The sequence below is a fragment of the Herpailurus yagouaroundi genome, unplaced genomic scaffold (genome assembly GCF_014898765.1).
Source record: "Herpailurus yagouaroundi ecotype Mexico unplaced genomic scaffold, PumYag 199, whole genome shotgun sequence".
Taxonomy (NCBI): domain Eukaryota; kingdom Metazoa; phylum Chordata; class Mammalia; order Carnivora; family Felidae; genus Herpailurus; species Herpailurus yagouaroundi.
The window spans coordinates 100,920-116,299 of NW_024412430.1; the positions used below are offsets into that span (position 1 = coordinate 100,920).

General features: G+C 44.2%; 1 long non-coding RNA gene across 1 annotated transcript in view; it reads right to left on the reverse strand.

The window, feature by feature from the left end:
* Positions 1 to 292: 292 nt before the first annotated feature.
* LOC121013590 (uncharacterized) overlaps positions 293 to 15,380 on the reverse strand; it is a 107,006-nt gene continuing 91,918 nt past the window's right edge. The window contains exon 2 of the long non-coding RNA XR_005782791.1: positions 293 to 753. This is a non-coding gene — a long non-coding RNA (uncharacterized LOC121013590). The remainder of the gene's footprint in view (positions 754 to 15,380) is intronic.

The window sequence follows — 15,380 nt, forward strand, 5'->3', positions numbered from 1 at the left end:
CATGTGGCGAAAGGAACAAGAGAGAAAGTGCAATGAATAGCGTCCAGAGGATCTCCCCAACAAGATCACAGTTTCTGTAAAGTGACAACTTCAAAATCCCTCCAAACCCACAAAAGCTGGCTGAGGCCACCTCTCAGATGGTAAGAGAAACAATTTTGTCCGACACTTATTCTGAAGTGCTGTGCCTTGAATCACAGAATTATATAGTTTTTCTTGGCTTTTCTTTAGTTAAGTAACACAAGCAGTCGCCAAGCTAATATATAAAACTTAATTGAGCCGTTCTCTTAAACAGTTTTTTTTTTTTTTTTTTTTTTACTCTTTAAAATGAAGCCAAACATGACAACAACAGTGGTATGAAACACTCCTCAGAAAGAAAGTCCTGTGTTCAGGAAATGAGAAAATTAAAAGGAAAAGAAAAATACTTGCACTTACACCAAATAAACCGTATTATATTGGGTGTCATCCAAGCCAAGATTTTTCTCAAGCAAAGTGCAGACAAGCTCATTTGAAATTAAAGTCTCCATTCTTCACCCAGTCAGTAATCTCTTTGGTCAGTCTCCATTATGTCCTGAAGTACCAGGAGAAGGCTGTCCCACCACCGGTTCCAGCTCGCTGCATTCTCTCTGCGACTCAAGTTTTCAGAGGAGTGTGTTACACTCCTGCGTGTGTGTGCGTGTGCGTGCGGGTGTGTGTGCGTGGCAGGAGCCAGCAGTAGCATTCAGGAGCACCAAGGGAGAATTTCAGGTCCTGCTCCTTAAGGTTAGAATGAGAAACATGTCATCACGCTGTGGACACGCTTCCGGTCCTGGGAGCAGGTGGGCTGCTGGCCTGCCTTCACCACCCCCTTTCCTCTCTCAGGCACCGCCAGCCCTCCTGCGCGCCAGGAAGGGGAAAGAAACCAGAAGTGCACTGCACGGGGCAAGAGGAGGACACTGTGCACACAAGAAGGAAGACCGAATTCCAGCTAGCTGCTCTCAAATCCCACATGATTTGTTGTTCTTCCTTTCAGAAGATGATTCAAGGCAAATTTGGGAGCTGATGATTAGAACACAAGAATGTCAGGATGTTGAGACAAAGGTAGGTCGTTGGGAGAAAAGAATACATGAATAGATGTGACGCAGAGTCACTTGGATACTTGTCTTGGCTGAATCTAAACTCGGACTCTTCAGTGTTGCCCTGGTCTTCAAAGGGTGGCCTCTGGCTGACATTTGCACACTTCTGGGCTTTCTCTATCATATTGCAGATATTTATTTGGGTAGTTCGGCCTCAATCTTCTTCAAATTGTTTTTTTAAAAATCTCTTATTTCCTCAAGTTTGAAAACCACAACTGCAGGAAAACTTAGTCCAAAAGCCTATGTGAGTTTCCCTCCAACTTACCACATGTCTCCCCCTTCTTCCTTTTATTCCAGGTTCCCCTAACCCTCACTTTCTTTATTCTTTTCCTATAACTTATTCAACATATGTTCCTTGGGACTTGCAGTGAATTCATCCCTTTTAAACCTAGAAATTGACCACTCTTGAAAATCTCTCAAAGCAACATTCCTCTGATTCCAACAATCATACAATAAACTTCTCTTATGAGTACAGCACCCTATTATGTGCTTTGGAGACCCGAAAAGCATGCTGGTCCTATGTATTTAGTTTATCTATTTCTGCATAGCAAATCAGTCTAATACTTAACAACTTAAACAATAACCGTTTATCATCTTATACTTTCTGTGGCTCAGAAACGGAGAAGCAGCTTAACTTGGTGGGCCTAGCTCAAGGTCACTCACAAGGCTGCCCATCAAAGTGTAGGCAGGGGCTGCAGTCGCTTCAAGGTTCAAGGATCCTCAGGGGAGGATCCACTTGCATGCTCACTAATAGGTGCCTTTCCGCAAGGCTACTTCCAACCTTCTCCATGTGCCTTTCACCCTCTAGGGCCTCCCTAGCAGGATAGCCTGGGCTTGTTTACATGGTGGCTGGTCTGGTGGGGGGAGGGGAAAGGAGGGAGAAAGATGAGAGAGAGAGACAGAGAGAAGGAGGAAGAAAAGCAAGAGGACGAGAAAGGGAGGGAGGAAGGACAAGGAAGAGAACATGACCAAGATGGATGTCAGTCTTTTTATAACCTTATCTTGGCATTGGCACCCCATCATTTCCGCCACAGAAATAAGTCAACCCAGAGATAAGTCAACACTCAAAAGGAGGGGAATATACAAGTCACGACTACCAACAGATGGGGATCATTAGGGGTCATTTTAGAGGCTGCCTCCCACACCCTGTTAGACTCCATATCTTGGGCAAAGATTAGCACATACAGACACGGCATTGCAGGAAGGTCTAATAAGTTCTTCAACGACGGTAGAAGGGAAATGCTGTGAGATGGTAGGAAAAGGAGAACTTAATTTCATTCAGGAGATGCTGGAAAGCCTTCTTGAAGAAAGCAAAATTTGAACTAAGTCTCAAATAGACCTCAAGAAAGGCATCCCAGGCAGCCAGGACAGCTTGAGCAAGTAGTCTGGGATTTGAACAAGCACCAAAATCACCTGGAGGGCAGTTTAAATGCAGACGGTAGGGGCCCACTTCCAGAATTTCTATTCAGTAAGTGGTTCGGGCAGGGGCGGGCTGATTCATTTTCACGTCAGGCCCAGCTGATACCCTTGGTCCAGGGACCACAATTTGAGAAATGCTGAGCAAAGGCTCAGAAGCAGAGCATATTTGGAAAAGTGACAAATAGATCTTTTTATTTGTCAATTTGGACTGATTCAATTAGTTTCAAGATCCTCTTAGAATCAGTGGAAATGAAAGGCATTAGTCGGTATTTAATGAATGCCAACACTATCCACTTTTAATGCTGGGAGGGATTCAGAGAATCTAAAGCCATCGTTTTACAAATGAGGAAAGTGAGGGTAGGGGCTGAGATAGAGAGAGTTTTCTTTAAAATCTGATGGATTTTTTGTGGCTCCCTCACTCAAGGGCTCCTGAAAGTAATATACTAGAGTCCTTTCCTTTCAAGTCTGAGTGCTTTCTATTTGAAATGAGCTAATAAGGAGTTTGAGATCGACTCTCCCAATAGAATACTCACCCTCTATAAAATGCACATGCCCATGCTTTGGTATGGAAGGGAGGTTGAAAGACCTCTCAGAACGCCTCTGGGTCCATTACACAAGTTTCCTTGTGCAGAAGGATATATGTAGTTCCTGCCTGGCTTCCACGTCATGAGAAGCCTTCCCCGCACCTCTGCCAACCGTCCGTTAGCCTCCCTTGTCCTTTTTCTTTCACGAAGCCTCAAGTGTACGAAGTTGGATGCCTAAACTTCTCTGCAACGCTTGGATCTAGGATGCTGTTTCTTTTCAAAGCCTAAATAATTAGTAAACTCCAAGTGTAAACCGGGAAGCATCCATCTTGACTCCTGAAACCTGCTCTCTTTGGCAACAGGGTAGTGAGACCCTGTAGTTTATTCCTTGCAATGTGTGCACAAAATTAGGTTGGTGCCTTTGTTCTGTTTTCTGAGCTTTTGTCACCTTTTATTTGGCTGTACTTAGGGAAACAGGATGAAAACATTTAAAAGGAGCCCAGGGGAATGTCACTTGCACATGCAAATACAAGCATCTGTGTCATTACTCTCCGCTCCCTGACTTCCTGTCACTCTTCCTCCAATTTATCCCTCCATCCCACTCTGACACAGATTCTTGCTCCACAAGCAGAACCAAAAAGTCAAAAGGCAACTGAACTGTAACCCCCTTTTTCCACTTGTGGTTTCTTCGTCGATTTGCAGAAGCACAGGTGTCTGTCTCTTCAATTGTGACATTCTGAGAAGTCCTCGAGCTCACCGCCCACACTTCCTCCCAAGGGCAGGACCTGTCCCGAGCTTCAACCTTGAATAAGAAGGTAAAGTGCAGATGGACTGAGGTTACCCAAAACCTCACTGCAGCTTCTCTCACGCTCAAACCTGGTTTCAGAGCATGCATTTGCTGACTGGTATGAAAGGATGCCATGCAGCTAATGTCTACTTGACAAGCTGAGAGGTGAGAATGGCAAACTGTAAATCCATTTTATTCATTGCCTTTACCAATTCAACCACAAATTGTTTCCTCTTCTCCCACTGAGCACCATTTAATGAGCTGTATCAGGCGTACAATGGAAGCAGTGAATCACAGATGGGAAGAGAACACATCTTGTGAGCAAGCACACGGGTCAGACCATGCCTTCCCCACTTCCCAGCTCTTTGGCTTTGGCCAAGTTACTTAACATCTCCAGGCCTCAGGTTCCTCACGTGGGCCTTGGCTTTCTCACCTAAAATGGAGGTGGTAAAGTGGGGGCGTTGTGAAGATCGCAGACTCCGTGTGAATACGGCAGGTGTTCAACAACTGGTAGTCGTGACAGACCAGGCAATAAATTAAACACGTGATTTCTCTCCCAAAGAAGCCAGCAATCTTTGTATACATTGTTACCAGCTTCATTTTATTCTTACGGGTTCGGAACCACTTTTGTGTATCCTGCTCTTAATTCCAGCTCAACTAGAGAAATCTAAATGTACCTGAACATTAGGACTGGGTCAACCTCTGACTGAAAGCCCCTGCATTGCACTGAAATGCCCAGCGTGCTTTTTTCCAACCAAGATCACATTAAGCACAATGTTATTTTTTAAGCCGTTAGTAGGGAGCTGTCAGAAAGGAATCATTCCCTGTATCTTCTTGGGGCTGACAGAAAAAAAAAATTAAAAAAAATGTTGGAGACTGAAGCATCAGCCACTGACATATATTCATCTGAAACAAAGATGACTTTTTAAAAAAGGAATCTGTGGTACACATAGACGTGGAAAGAAAGACACTTTGGCTGCAAAATCCCCCCATCTTCTCTGGGGAGGCTCATGCCTCCGCCTGCTGTTCATCAGCCTTGATTTTGATGGGGTGATTTTTAGTCAGCTGCCTCGATCACTTTGGCACAGACAAAAATCCTTTAAAAAATGTTACACTTCATCAAAGTGTCTCATGAGACTTCACGGTCATTATCTCAATGGCCGCTCTGATGTGCTACAATTGGCGGAGACACAAACGGTAGGGGGTGTATGAGAAGAAAGCCAGCGTTTCTTGTGGAAAGCTGGCAAGCCTCGCCAAGCTTCTGTCAACAACTCCGCGGTCTGATCCGATGCACTGAGCGTGCTGATGATGCTCTTGTTTCTAGAGGAAGTAAACAAGAAAATGAATTCCACCGTGCAACACAGCCTCTTTGTATCTTCAAAATGGTGTGACTGGACTCGAGCCAGCCGCGTTGAAAGTTTGGCCATTTATGTCATCAGGGACCCAGTACTGATGGAGGCTTTGATTGCGACTTGGACCCAGCTAGAAGACCCTTCGGGGCAGCCACGCAGCAAATAAAGGCATTGATTGGTTGTTGGGTCAATTTAGCCATAAGGGTACAGAGCATGGCTCTTTTGAAAAGCCTAATGGATTAGCTACACAACCAGTCCCACTGTAGGCCTTATTTTTCAAGTAACTTCATGACGGTTTTCCAGCTTGGCAGGGAGCTAACTCTTCCTCCAGAGCAAGCTTCAGAGCAGTTCTTGTTATCAATAGTGGTGCTCAAAGGATTAGACACAGCGGGCTTTACAATTTAATGAAAACAGCTGTTGAAACAACAATTAAGGCAAACAATAGTTTGCATGGAAAACTATTAATTATGTAAAGTTATGCAGAAAGTGGAATACCCTTTTATTCAGGGCCTTCTAAAGCGACTGAGCCACATTCCCGTCCAGGGCTCTCAAGTGTCAGGAAGTGGGGTGCTTGTAGGAAGCGGCTCCATCGCGTGTGCGTTGAATGTGAGCAGAGCTCCAGGCTACCAGTTTGGTGCAAAGCGAGTCATGGGCAAAATACTCAGGAAAAGAAGATCGAGTTAAACTTACATTACCTTGGGTGCCTCAGATTTTTCATACTAAGTCAGAGCTGTGTTTTCACAAGTCTCTGAAATTCAGTTTATGCCTTGTGGTTGGGATCTCTGTTTTTGCTTTAAAACAAAACAAAACAAAACAAAACATTGCTATAATATGCCCTTTCTGTCCCTGAGAAGTTACGAACGACAACACGATTCTCTAAGTCACTAGTAAGGAACAGTCAGAAAGGAATCCATCTGGGGAAATGCTGGGGTCCCTTGTTCTTTGGACTAAGTAAGTTTTCATTACATCAGGATGGTCCATCTTGGACTCTTCCACCTTCTCCCCTCAAACCTCTCCTCTCTCCTTCCCCTCTCTCTCTGCTTGCTGGGGCTTTTAAATTCATTGCTTTTCTCCTGGCAGTTTCCATCCTTGACTAACAGCGCTGGGAATTGACTTATGGCCCTTTGCCTACACTGTGTTCCACCTCTCACTTTGCTCCCCGTACGGGAATCACCAAACCAAGCAGTCCCATTAAGAACGTTATTAACTGTATGCGTAAACATTGCCTCCTGCCTACAGTTAGATTTATTTCTCGTCACTTCCAAGTAACTGGTTTTAACACTCTTTCCAGCACACGCAACACCTTTTATTTGACTATATTGTTTTAGAAAGGCCTTTGGGAATTTAGTTAATTTCATGCTGGAACTTATTAAGTGGGATTTGACACTCTTTGATAATTCCAATAAACCATTAGTCAAGTCTCACTCCCTTCAGGGAAGAAATGAAAGCTTTATTAGTCATAGGGTCTCTATTCTAAACATGTCACTGGAATTTAGTAGCGCATCTGTGTTGAAATGCCATCGACTTTGTGAATAAATAGAACTTTCCCTGAAACTACAAGAAAGCTGTCATTGGCTATCAACAGTAAGAGAGCATGGGCCTTTTTCAGAACATTCTGCTTCAATTCACCTATGCAGTGTGAAATAACTCGATGAACTTGATTTACTGACCTGTGAATGTTAATGAAATGAACAGTACACGTGGGTGCATGCATACATGCACACACATGTTCACAAATTCTCTCTAAAGCACTTGGTTGAGTCATTTCTTTCACCCAAGATACAGGAATACAGAACAATCTCCTTCCCTTCTATGGATAATTTAAAAACCTTGAGAGATCATATCTCTAGAAGGCCCCAGAACTTAATTGAGTGTGCAAATGAAATTCATTACTAGGGTCACAAACAATAATCCAATTAACGTGTATTTGTGTGACGCCTTTAAAATCACTCTAACCTCAAAATCACAATCATTTTTGAAGTATCACACAAAGTACCATGTCTCAGCACACTCCAGTCCACACTTTGCACTGGAAAGTACACAACAGCATCAAGATTGCAAAAGCAATTATTCTAGTTATCCAGATGCGGTTTTTCAATCATTGTAAGAATTTTTTTTTTTTCTTAGCAGTTCATATTCCGTGGCACCACTCACAGCTCTCATGCTGGCACGGTACTTACATCTCTTCATTATTAATTCAGCTCATGGAGCTTAATTGGACAAGGCTAGAGCGAATTTGACAAACATCACAGCAGCAGAAAAAGCAATCACTCAAGATGAAAATTTGTTTGATGTCTTACTGTGTAACTCATTTACTCTCCTCGGGAGTCATGTGACCTGAATGTTAATCAGCCATTGATTGGTTTCTCTCCTTGGACAGTCACGTGACTCGAATATTAATGGGCTGGCACTCGGTAGCTGTACTGTTAGGCAACCTTGTGATTGGCTGCCAGGTTAAGATACGGAGATAAGTGGGTGCTTGATGAGCACTTGACAGAACTTCACAGAAAATTAAGGCCCTAAAATAGCATGAGAAAGTCTTGTCAAATCAAGCATGATTATCATTGAATGCTTAAGGAATTCATCATCTGCATGAAATTGATACACTTCAGCACCAGCAGGCCCTGTAGTCAGCAGGGACTCATCAGATTTTTATTTATATGTGTTCACCAAATCACATTAATTCTGAGAGCTAAAACATGCTAAGGATGAAGGTTATTTTCTGTTCAATCTAATTTATCTATGACAATAATCATCACTAATAATGTGTCAAATTGGATTGCAGTCATTTTATGCATGCATGCTGATTTGGAAAATAGTGTTAAACCATCCCGTGGTAATTAACAACCGGTAAAGGTATGCTGGGGCCTGAAGTAATCAGCATATCTAGATGGAAAATTAAGTTTTATAGAATGGATTTATAGATACATATCCTTATTTAATTCGGAATATAAATTATTCCTGGTAAAAGCCGACATCATTTTTATAACACCATTAAAGCCAATAACCATTGAGGGACTCGCATCCTTAATTTGCTCCATCCTTCATTTTTTCTCTCATTTTCTGTGGTTAACTTTCTAATGGGTGTCACTTCCTTTTCCACGAGTCCTCATTTTAGTGGGGTTTGGCAGGGCTAAGAGATGAATGAATATGCACCGGTTGAAGTGTTAATCATGGATGAAGGACGTGCATCATACCTCTTAACACACAATGCCTTCTAATTATTGGCGGGGGTTGGAAGGTGGGCATGGGGAGAATACAAAGAGGGAGGTGGGGCCAGACTTTGGCCTTTTGGTGTTTCTCTTTTATTTCTCCTCACAAAGGGACAATAGGAAATTTTGCAGATTAACTCATAAGGGATTAATGTTTCTTGGGGAATCATTTAAGCCTAAATTGCTTTTATTGAAATACTTTTTATAGAACAGAAGTTGTTTTTGGTCTGTTTTTTTTTAAATAAACTCCTGCTTTATAGGGCATTATTGGAGTAATGGGGTGCTGGAGTAATGAGATCTTACAGAAATGTTTATACCCTTTGGTGAGCGTGGCTAAAATGTTCATGGCTGAAATGTTTCAGAGGAGAATTATGTCTCAAAAAGAAGGAGAGAAATAAATACGTATAAATGTTGTTTCTTCCCACCACTGACCTCCCCCACCCCCATCTTAATCTCCTGAGCCACCAGGACGGCCCCTATTCTCTGCCCCTCTCTCAGGAGGTCTCTTTATTGATTAAATGAATCTGCTCCAAAGGCTGGCTCCCAGGCTCTTTGATCTAATCCGATCTGATTTTATCCTATCGCTTCAGCAGGACATCGGGGAATTAACAATAAGCAGCTTTACCACAAGTGTTTAATAACTCGACACAATCTCCTTATGGCTCCGAGCTGCTCATGTTCCCATCCAGTCCACGGCAAACAGTGTAACAGATTGGCCGTCCCCCCCTGAACCTGAGGAATTTTCATGCACTGTGAAACTAATCGCTTCAAGTTCCTTCATAAATCACACAAAGCAGATTTTAGCATCTTAACAAATTGAAAACACACACACACACACACACACACACACAAACCCGAACTGCCAGAGTGGGGTAGGGGGTGGGGGTGGCAGAGAGCATTGGCCCTCCAGCTAAAAAGGGGGTGATCCGGGAGAGGCTTGGGGTCCAGTATCCCAGCGTGGGGAAGGGGCAGATGTAAAATAACCTGTCTTCTCAAGCAATACGTTTCTCATCTCCTTACATTTTAACATGAATGAAATAATTTGGGCAGGCTCAAACCTAACAATGCTCCAAGCTTACAATGACCTTATTTTTTTCCCCCTGTGATGGAAACGATGTGGTTTCAACAACAGGCCTCTTATTGTTCCTCTGACAGCCCTTGAAGTATGCAAGAAGCACACAATTAAACAAGGATTGTGGGTCCTGCGTGGTGCAGAAAGCATCGGAGATGTTAGGTTGAGATGGTATGTGTCCCTTGGACTTCAAACCGGGCATACATGCATAAAGGAACGTCTGAAATGATCACTCAATTACAAAACACCATTCTTGAAAAGCCCTCTTTTACCTGGAGCTGCCCCTATCTATACGTCCCTGTCACTAAATTACAAAGGCAGAATTCACTTATTATCTTCCTCTGCACCACCACCACCACCGAAAAACCAAAAAGTGCACGGATACCCCTGTTTTCTAAAATTAAAAAAAAAAAAATCATGGGCACAGTGAGTAAAGGTGAATCTCTCCTTTCCCGAGGCAGAAACGTGGACACCATGGCTCACCTGGAACACACAGAGCAGGGAGCCTGTGAGAAAGTGGGTGGGGAACACTGCAGGATTATTAGTGCCATGGGGAGAATATCGCTCCAGCACTAATCTCAAATAAAACATCTTTTAGTTGCTCTATTTAATACTTACTGTACATCAGAATCACCTATAAAGACAGGTTTCATCGCAGAGAAACAGCCTCATCTCCCTACCTCTGTCACTGTTCTCTCCATTACCCCTGGCAGTTCCGTGATTTCTCGCTACATCAACAGAGTAACCAAGTACCCTCTAACTGAACATCTGGGGGCAGAGGGAATTTTATGACTTCGGTTTAGGCCAGATTACTATTACTAGGGTGAGATCTTTTTCCATATCCCCAGGGCCCAGGGTACTTACAAATTCACTCAGATACAGCTGGATGCTTCATTATTGCTTTTCTAAGTAAAAACATTTATTTTTATATCCTGATATCCTTCTCCACCCACATCCATTCATCAGAATTTATCCAGATTTTCCCACACTATATGAGTCCAACATTTTAAGACACCTCCTTCTCCACACCCCCTCCCCTCCAAAATGTGTACTCTGATTTTGTGATCTACTCAATATGGAATGGCATGCTAACATGAATAGTGTTATTATTTCCTCTTTGGAAATGCCTTTTGCCTTACTTCCCCCCCCCCACCCCCCGCCAGATAAACTATGTCATAACAGAAAAATCCCTGTGAAGTTCTCCAAAGAACTCTATGCTGCTTCCAGACCCTGGAACTATAATTATGCCTTGCGAAATTAAAACAGAAAGAGCATCCCCTGCCAACTGTGAGTGCCCCTGTTTCTATCACAAAGAGATAGCAAAATGTACTCAGGAAGGTTCCAGCCAAAGTAATCGAGAGGGCAGCCTGAACTCAGCTCTGCTTTCTAAACATCATCCCTGAGTCAGAACTGAGAGCCCAGGAAAGAAAAACAGGGGAGGGGAACCCAAGCCAGAGACCTGTTGACTTTTCCCGCCTGGGCATGATGTCATGGAGGTTCAGTGACTTCGGGGGCTGGTGTTGACTGAAATCTTGTTGCACATTGAGACCAGGTGCTTCTATGGGGGAGCTTCAGACCTGTCACTCCACTGCGTGGTGGCCTTCAGATGTTCTGAACCCCTGCACTCACACACAAAAGTCCAGGGCAAGAGCACTGGCCAGGGTGTAAACACATTCCTGACATCAAGTAGTACAAAGAGGGTTCTTCTGGTTGCAGTTCAGTCACCTCACAAGCTTGTCTTTCTTTGCAGCTTTCGTTATAGGCTATGCAACTGGAACATAACACAGAGACAGAGAGACAGAGAGGCAGAGAGAGAGAGAGAGAGAGAGAGAGAGAAAAGAAAGAGCATTGAGTAAAAAAAGGGGGGGAGCCAAACCAAAGCCACAAGTTGAAAAAAAATCCCTATAAAATTAAAGTGCATTATGTTTTTGTATATTTTCGAAATGTAGCCAAACTAAACCATTAAATGAGGATTTTGTTTCACAAAGTCTGCAAACTATTCAACCGCTAACCCACTATACCAGGAATGAGGTGCCAACCAAAATATGTCAAGATTAGTAGTACTCAATAAAATCTCAAAACCAAATGACATGCAAGCCGTATTTCGTGATTAGAGCGCTTCCTTATGTCAAGGAACATACATATTAACTTGTTTAAACACAGCGATGGGCTGTCACTCTGTTTGTCAAAAGCAGAGGAAAGAGAATCTAGTGCTTACCAAACCCGTCCAGATGATACTTCATGCTTTCTGTCTCCCTGGCAGACAGCATGGACACCATCCAATTAATCTTTACATCATCTGAGAGAAGATGAGCTGAGGGGAAGGAGGGAGGGTGGAAAGCAAGGAGAGAGACAGGAAGACACCACTTCCCACTATACAAAGCAGGGCAGTGATACCAGGGTTTATAATTGCCCTGCCCAAGGTCTTGACACAAGCACAGAGTTGGCATTGGAATCGAAATGCTTACTTTTTCCTACCCAGTCACCAACATTGTAAAATGCAAGCACCTTGAATCTTTTCCTTAATTTTTTTTATGTTTATTCATTTTTGAGGGAGAGAGAGAGGGAGCAAGCAGGGGAGGGGCAGAGAGAGAGGGAGACGCAGAATCCGAAGCAGGCTTCAGGCTCTGTGCTGTCAGAGCAGAGCCCGATGCGGGGATCGAACCTGTGAACGGTGAGATCAGGACCTGAGCCCAAGTTGATCACTTAACCAACTGAGCCACGCAGGCGCCCCTCTTTTTTTTTTATTTCCATCTTAGGAACTGACATTTGCATAATGCTTTAACTATTACAAAGGGCTTTATGTTTTCTCACTGAGTCCTCACCACTGTCCTAGTCATGCATATATTATCATCCCCTTTTTACAAAAGAGAAGCTCAACTCTCACAGGGAGGAAGTGATGTGTGCCCAAGCAGCTACAACCACACACAAGTAAAACCAGGGCAAGATACCTGTCTCTGGTCTCTGAACCAAATGGGACCCCCACACAAAATGATGCTGCTCTCCCAACACGGCACCTCTTTTTTTTTTTTTTTTGCACCGAAGTGCTTGAGTGTGAGCTGGATTCTAAAAATGGAGAGGAGTAATTATCTCATTCTCTGACTGTCAACAGCATGGAGCTGCCGTGGGCTTCTACCTGGCAGGAGAAGGAAAGGGAGGCTGTTCTCTCATTTACAAAATAGGGTAGTAAGAGATGTGATCATGGTAGGAACACCTGAGGGGCCTTCAGGCGTGAGAAGGAAAACCCGGAGCCTGCCTCATCGGTTGCTTGGAAGCTTCTTCACTCTCAGGAGCCTGGCAAGCCGGCCACTGATGCTGCCACAGCAAGCTTTCAGCTGTAGCTGCCTCCCTCTGCCCCACCCACGTGCCCCCCACACCCACATATATCCTTGTTCTCGCGGAGCCTCTTCGTGCTGGGGAATCGCTGCCTGCCTTCGGCTGCCACAGGTGTGACGGAACAGAACTGGAATTCAAACCAGCGTCTCATCTGACACGTGAGAGTGCGGTTCCTTCCCGTGGGCCCCTGGCTCCTCAGCCCCCGGGGGCCCAGCACAGCCTCCAGCAGAGGGCGGTGTCCATTCCCATCCGGCAACACCCTCCTCTGCCGGATGAGAAGCCAGGCCTTTCAAGATCTGGGTGCTGCTTGGCATTACGGTTTCATCTCCCGACACTCATCCACATGCGCCTGACGCCAGTCATACCTAACAGATGACTTCTCTGATGGGCTGAAATGTGTCTCCCACCCAAATTCAAGTGCACAAGCCTCAACCCCCTGTACCTTGAGAATGTGACTACATTTAGAGAGATGGCCTTTAAAGAGGTAATTAAGGCAAAATGAGGTCATATGGGAAGAGGAAATGAGGATAGAGAGGAAAGGCCAGGTGAGGACACAGTGAGAAAGGAAACTGTGAGCTAAGGAAAGAAGCCTCAGAAGAAACCAAACCTGTTGATACGTTGATCTTGGACTTACGGCCTCCAGAACTGTGAGAAAATTAGTTCTAAGCCACCCCATCTGTGGTACTTTGTTATGGAAGCTCTACTAATAAGCCTTCTTAGTCCAGATCCCCGCCATGGTCTTTCACACGGCCATGGTTTCCTGCATGCGGGCCCCTCTGCCTAGAACACCTGTCTCTTCACCGTTGGCCTAGTGGACACCTCTCCATCTCGTGTTCAACTCAAATGCCAGGTCTCCTCCTCAAGAGGGCTTCCCAACAAACCACAGACACCAAACAGTTGATCCCTGATAACCTGGAGGCCCTGACACACCTTTATTATGTGCCTGTCTTCTGCACCTGTCTGATGACCTGTCTCCTCATAGACAGCGAATCTTCTGAAAAGGGGAGCCACAACGTCCATCGCAGAGATGACAGTCAATTTATGTCTGATGAGGGGACAAAGCAGGACATGGAAGGAGGGAAATGGCAACAATAATAGCGATACCTAAAACTCACTGAATGTCTGCTGTGTGCCAGACGCTGTTCTAAGGGCTACATTTGGTATGAATCAACTGCATCCTCCCCATAACTGTGCGAGTAACTAACACTGTTTTCTTCTCTTTCCCGCTGAGGACCAACGCATTCCAAGATAAGTAACTTGCCCAAGGCCACACAGAGCCCGGGATCTAAAATTAGGTATCTGGCTTCAGAATCTACCTTCTGAAGAAAATGTCTTCTAAGGAGAAAGAAAGATGGGAAAGGACCGAAGAAGATACTAAAATTCCTTGAAACGCAGTTTGCTCATCTGCTTATCTCAGCAGAGACCTAAGGGAGAGAATATAGAACTCCAGAATGCACAGCCTCTAAGTTCAGGAGGCCTGCCACTTGAAGACTGCATTTCAGGGGGAGACGTTTTGCATAGTGGATAATCTGGAGAAGAGACATTTCAAGGAAGAAAAGAATTCAAAGATGAGAGCTGGAAAGCAACACTTGTCTCCTCCCAGCAGGGGGCCCTTCCTGCAGCGCTCTGGGGGTACCACCCCCTCCTGGAGTTGAGCATGCCAACTGCCTGACCAGGTTTCTCTGGGGACACCATAAGGGGCTGTCACCCTTGAGAATCCTACTAATCAAGGTTATATTAAAATTTCAGTTTAGGGTGCCTGCGTGTTTCTGTCGGCTAAGCCTCTGACTTCAACTCAGGTCATGATCTCATGGTTCCTGAGTTTGAGCCCTGCAGGCTCTAAGCTGTCAGCACAGAGCCCGCTTCGGATCCTGTCTCTCTCTGCCCCTCCTCCGCTTGTTCTCTCTCTCTTTCTCAAATAAATTAATAAATTAATTAATTAATTACACTTAAAATAATTAATAAAATTTCAGTTTATTAATCCAGTTCACTGAAATACTTAAGAGCTGGGATCCTGATGTTACCTGTGGGGTAGAAGGGTCTCCTGCTCTGTTTCCAAACTGGATTTTTTTCTGGGTTGTGTCTGTTTTAAATACCGTCTTCAATGGAACGCCTTCGTATCTTTTTTTTCTTTGATTCATAAATGCACTGAGCATCAAACAATGACTTAATGAGGCCTGATAAAGAGACATGTCTAGTTGATCTACACCTGCAGACTCTTCTTTGAAGGTTTTCAGATGACCTACTTACCTAGGCTGGGAGCTGAACAGTTAAAGCCCTCGGAGGAAATCAACTGTAAATAGAAAGGCTATGTTTAACATAATCCCCTCCAGAAGACTCTCTCTCCTGCGGTCACTGTAATCAACCCGGTAGTATCAGGTGAAGGTTCTTCATTATCTCCCTGTGGCATTATGTCTCACCACATAGCTGATAATAAACTGATGGATTATCAAACAAGATTACAGCTTTAGCAAATAAAATCATGTTTTGTGTTAAGAGAGAAAAACGCTTACTATCCCTATCTGCCTGGCTAAATATTTACATATCACAGGCTTTCTAGGGTCCC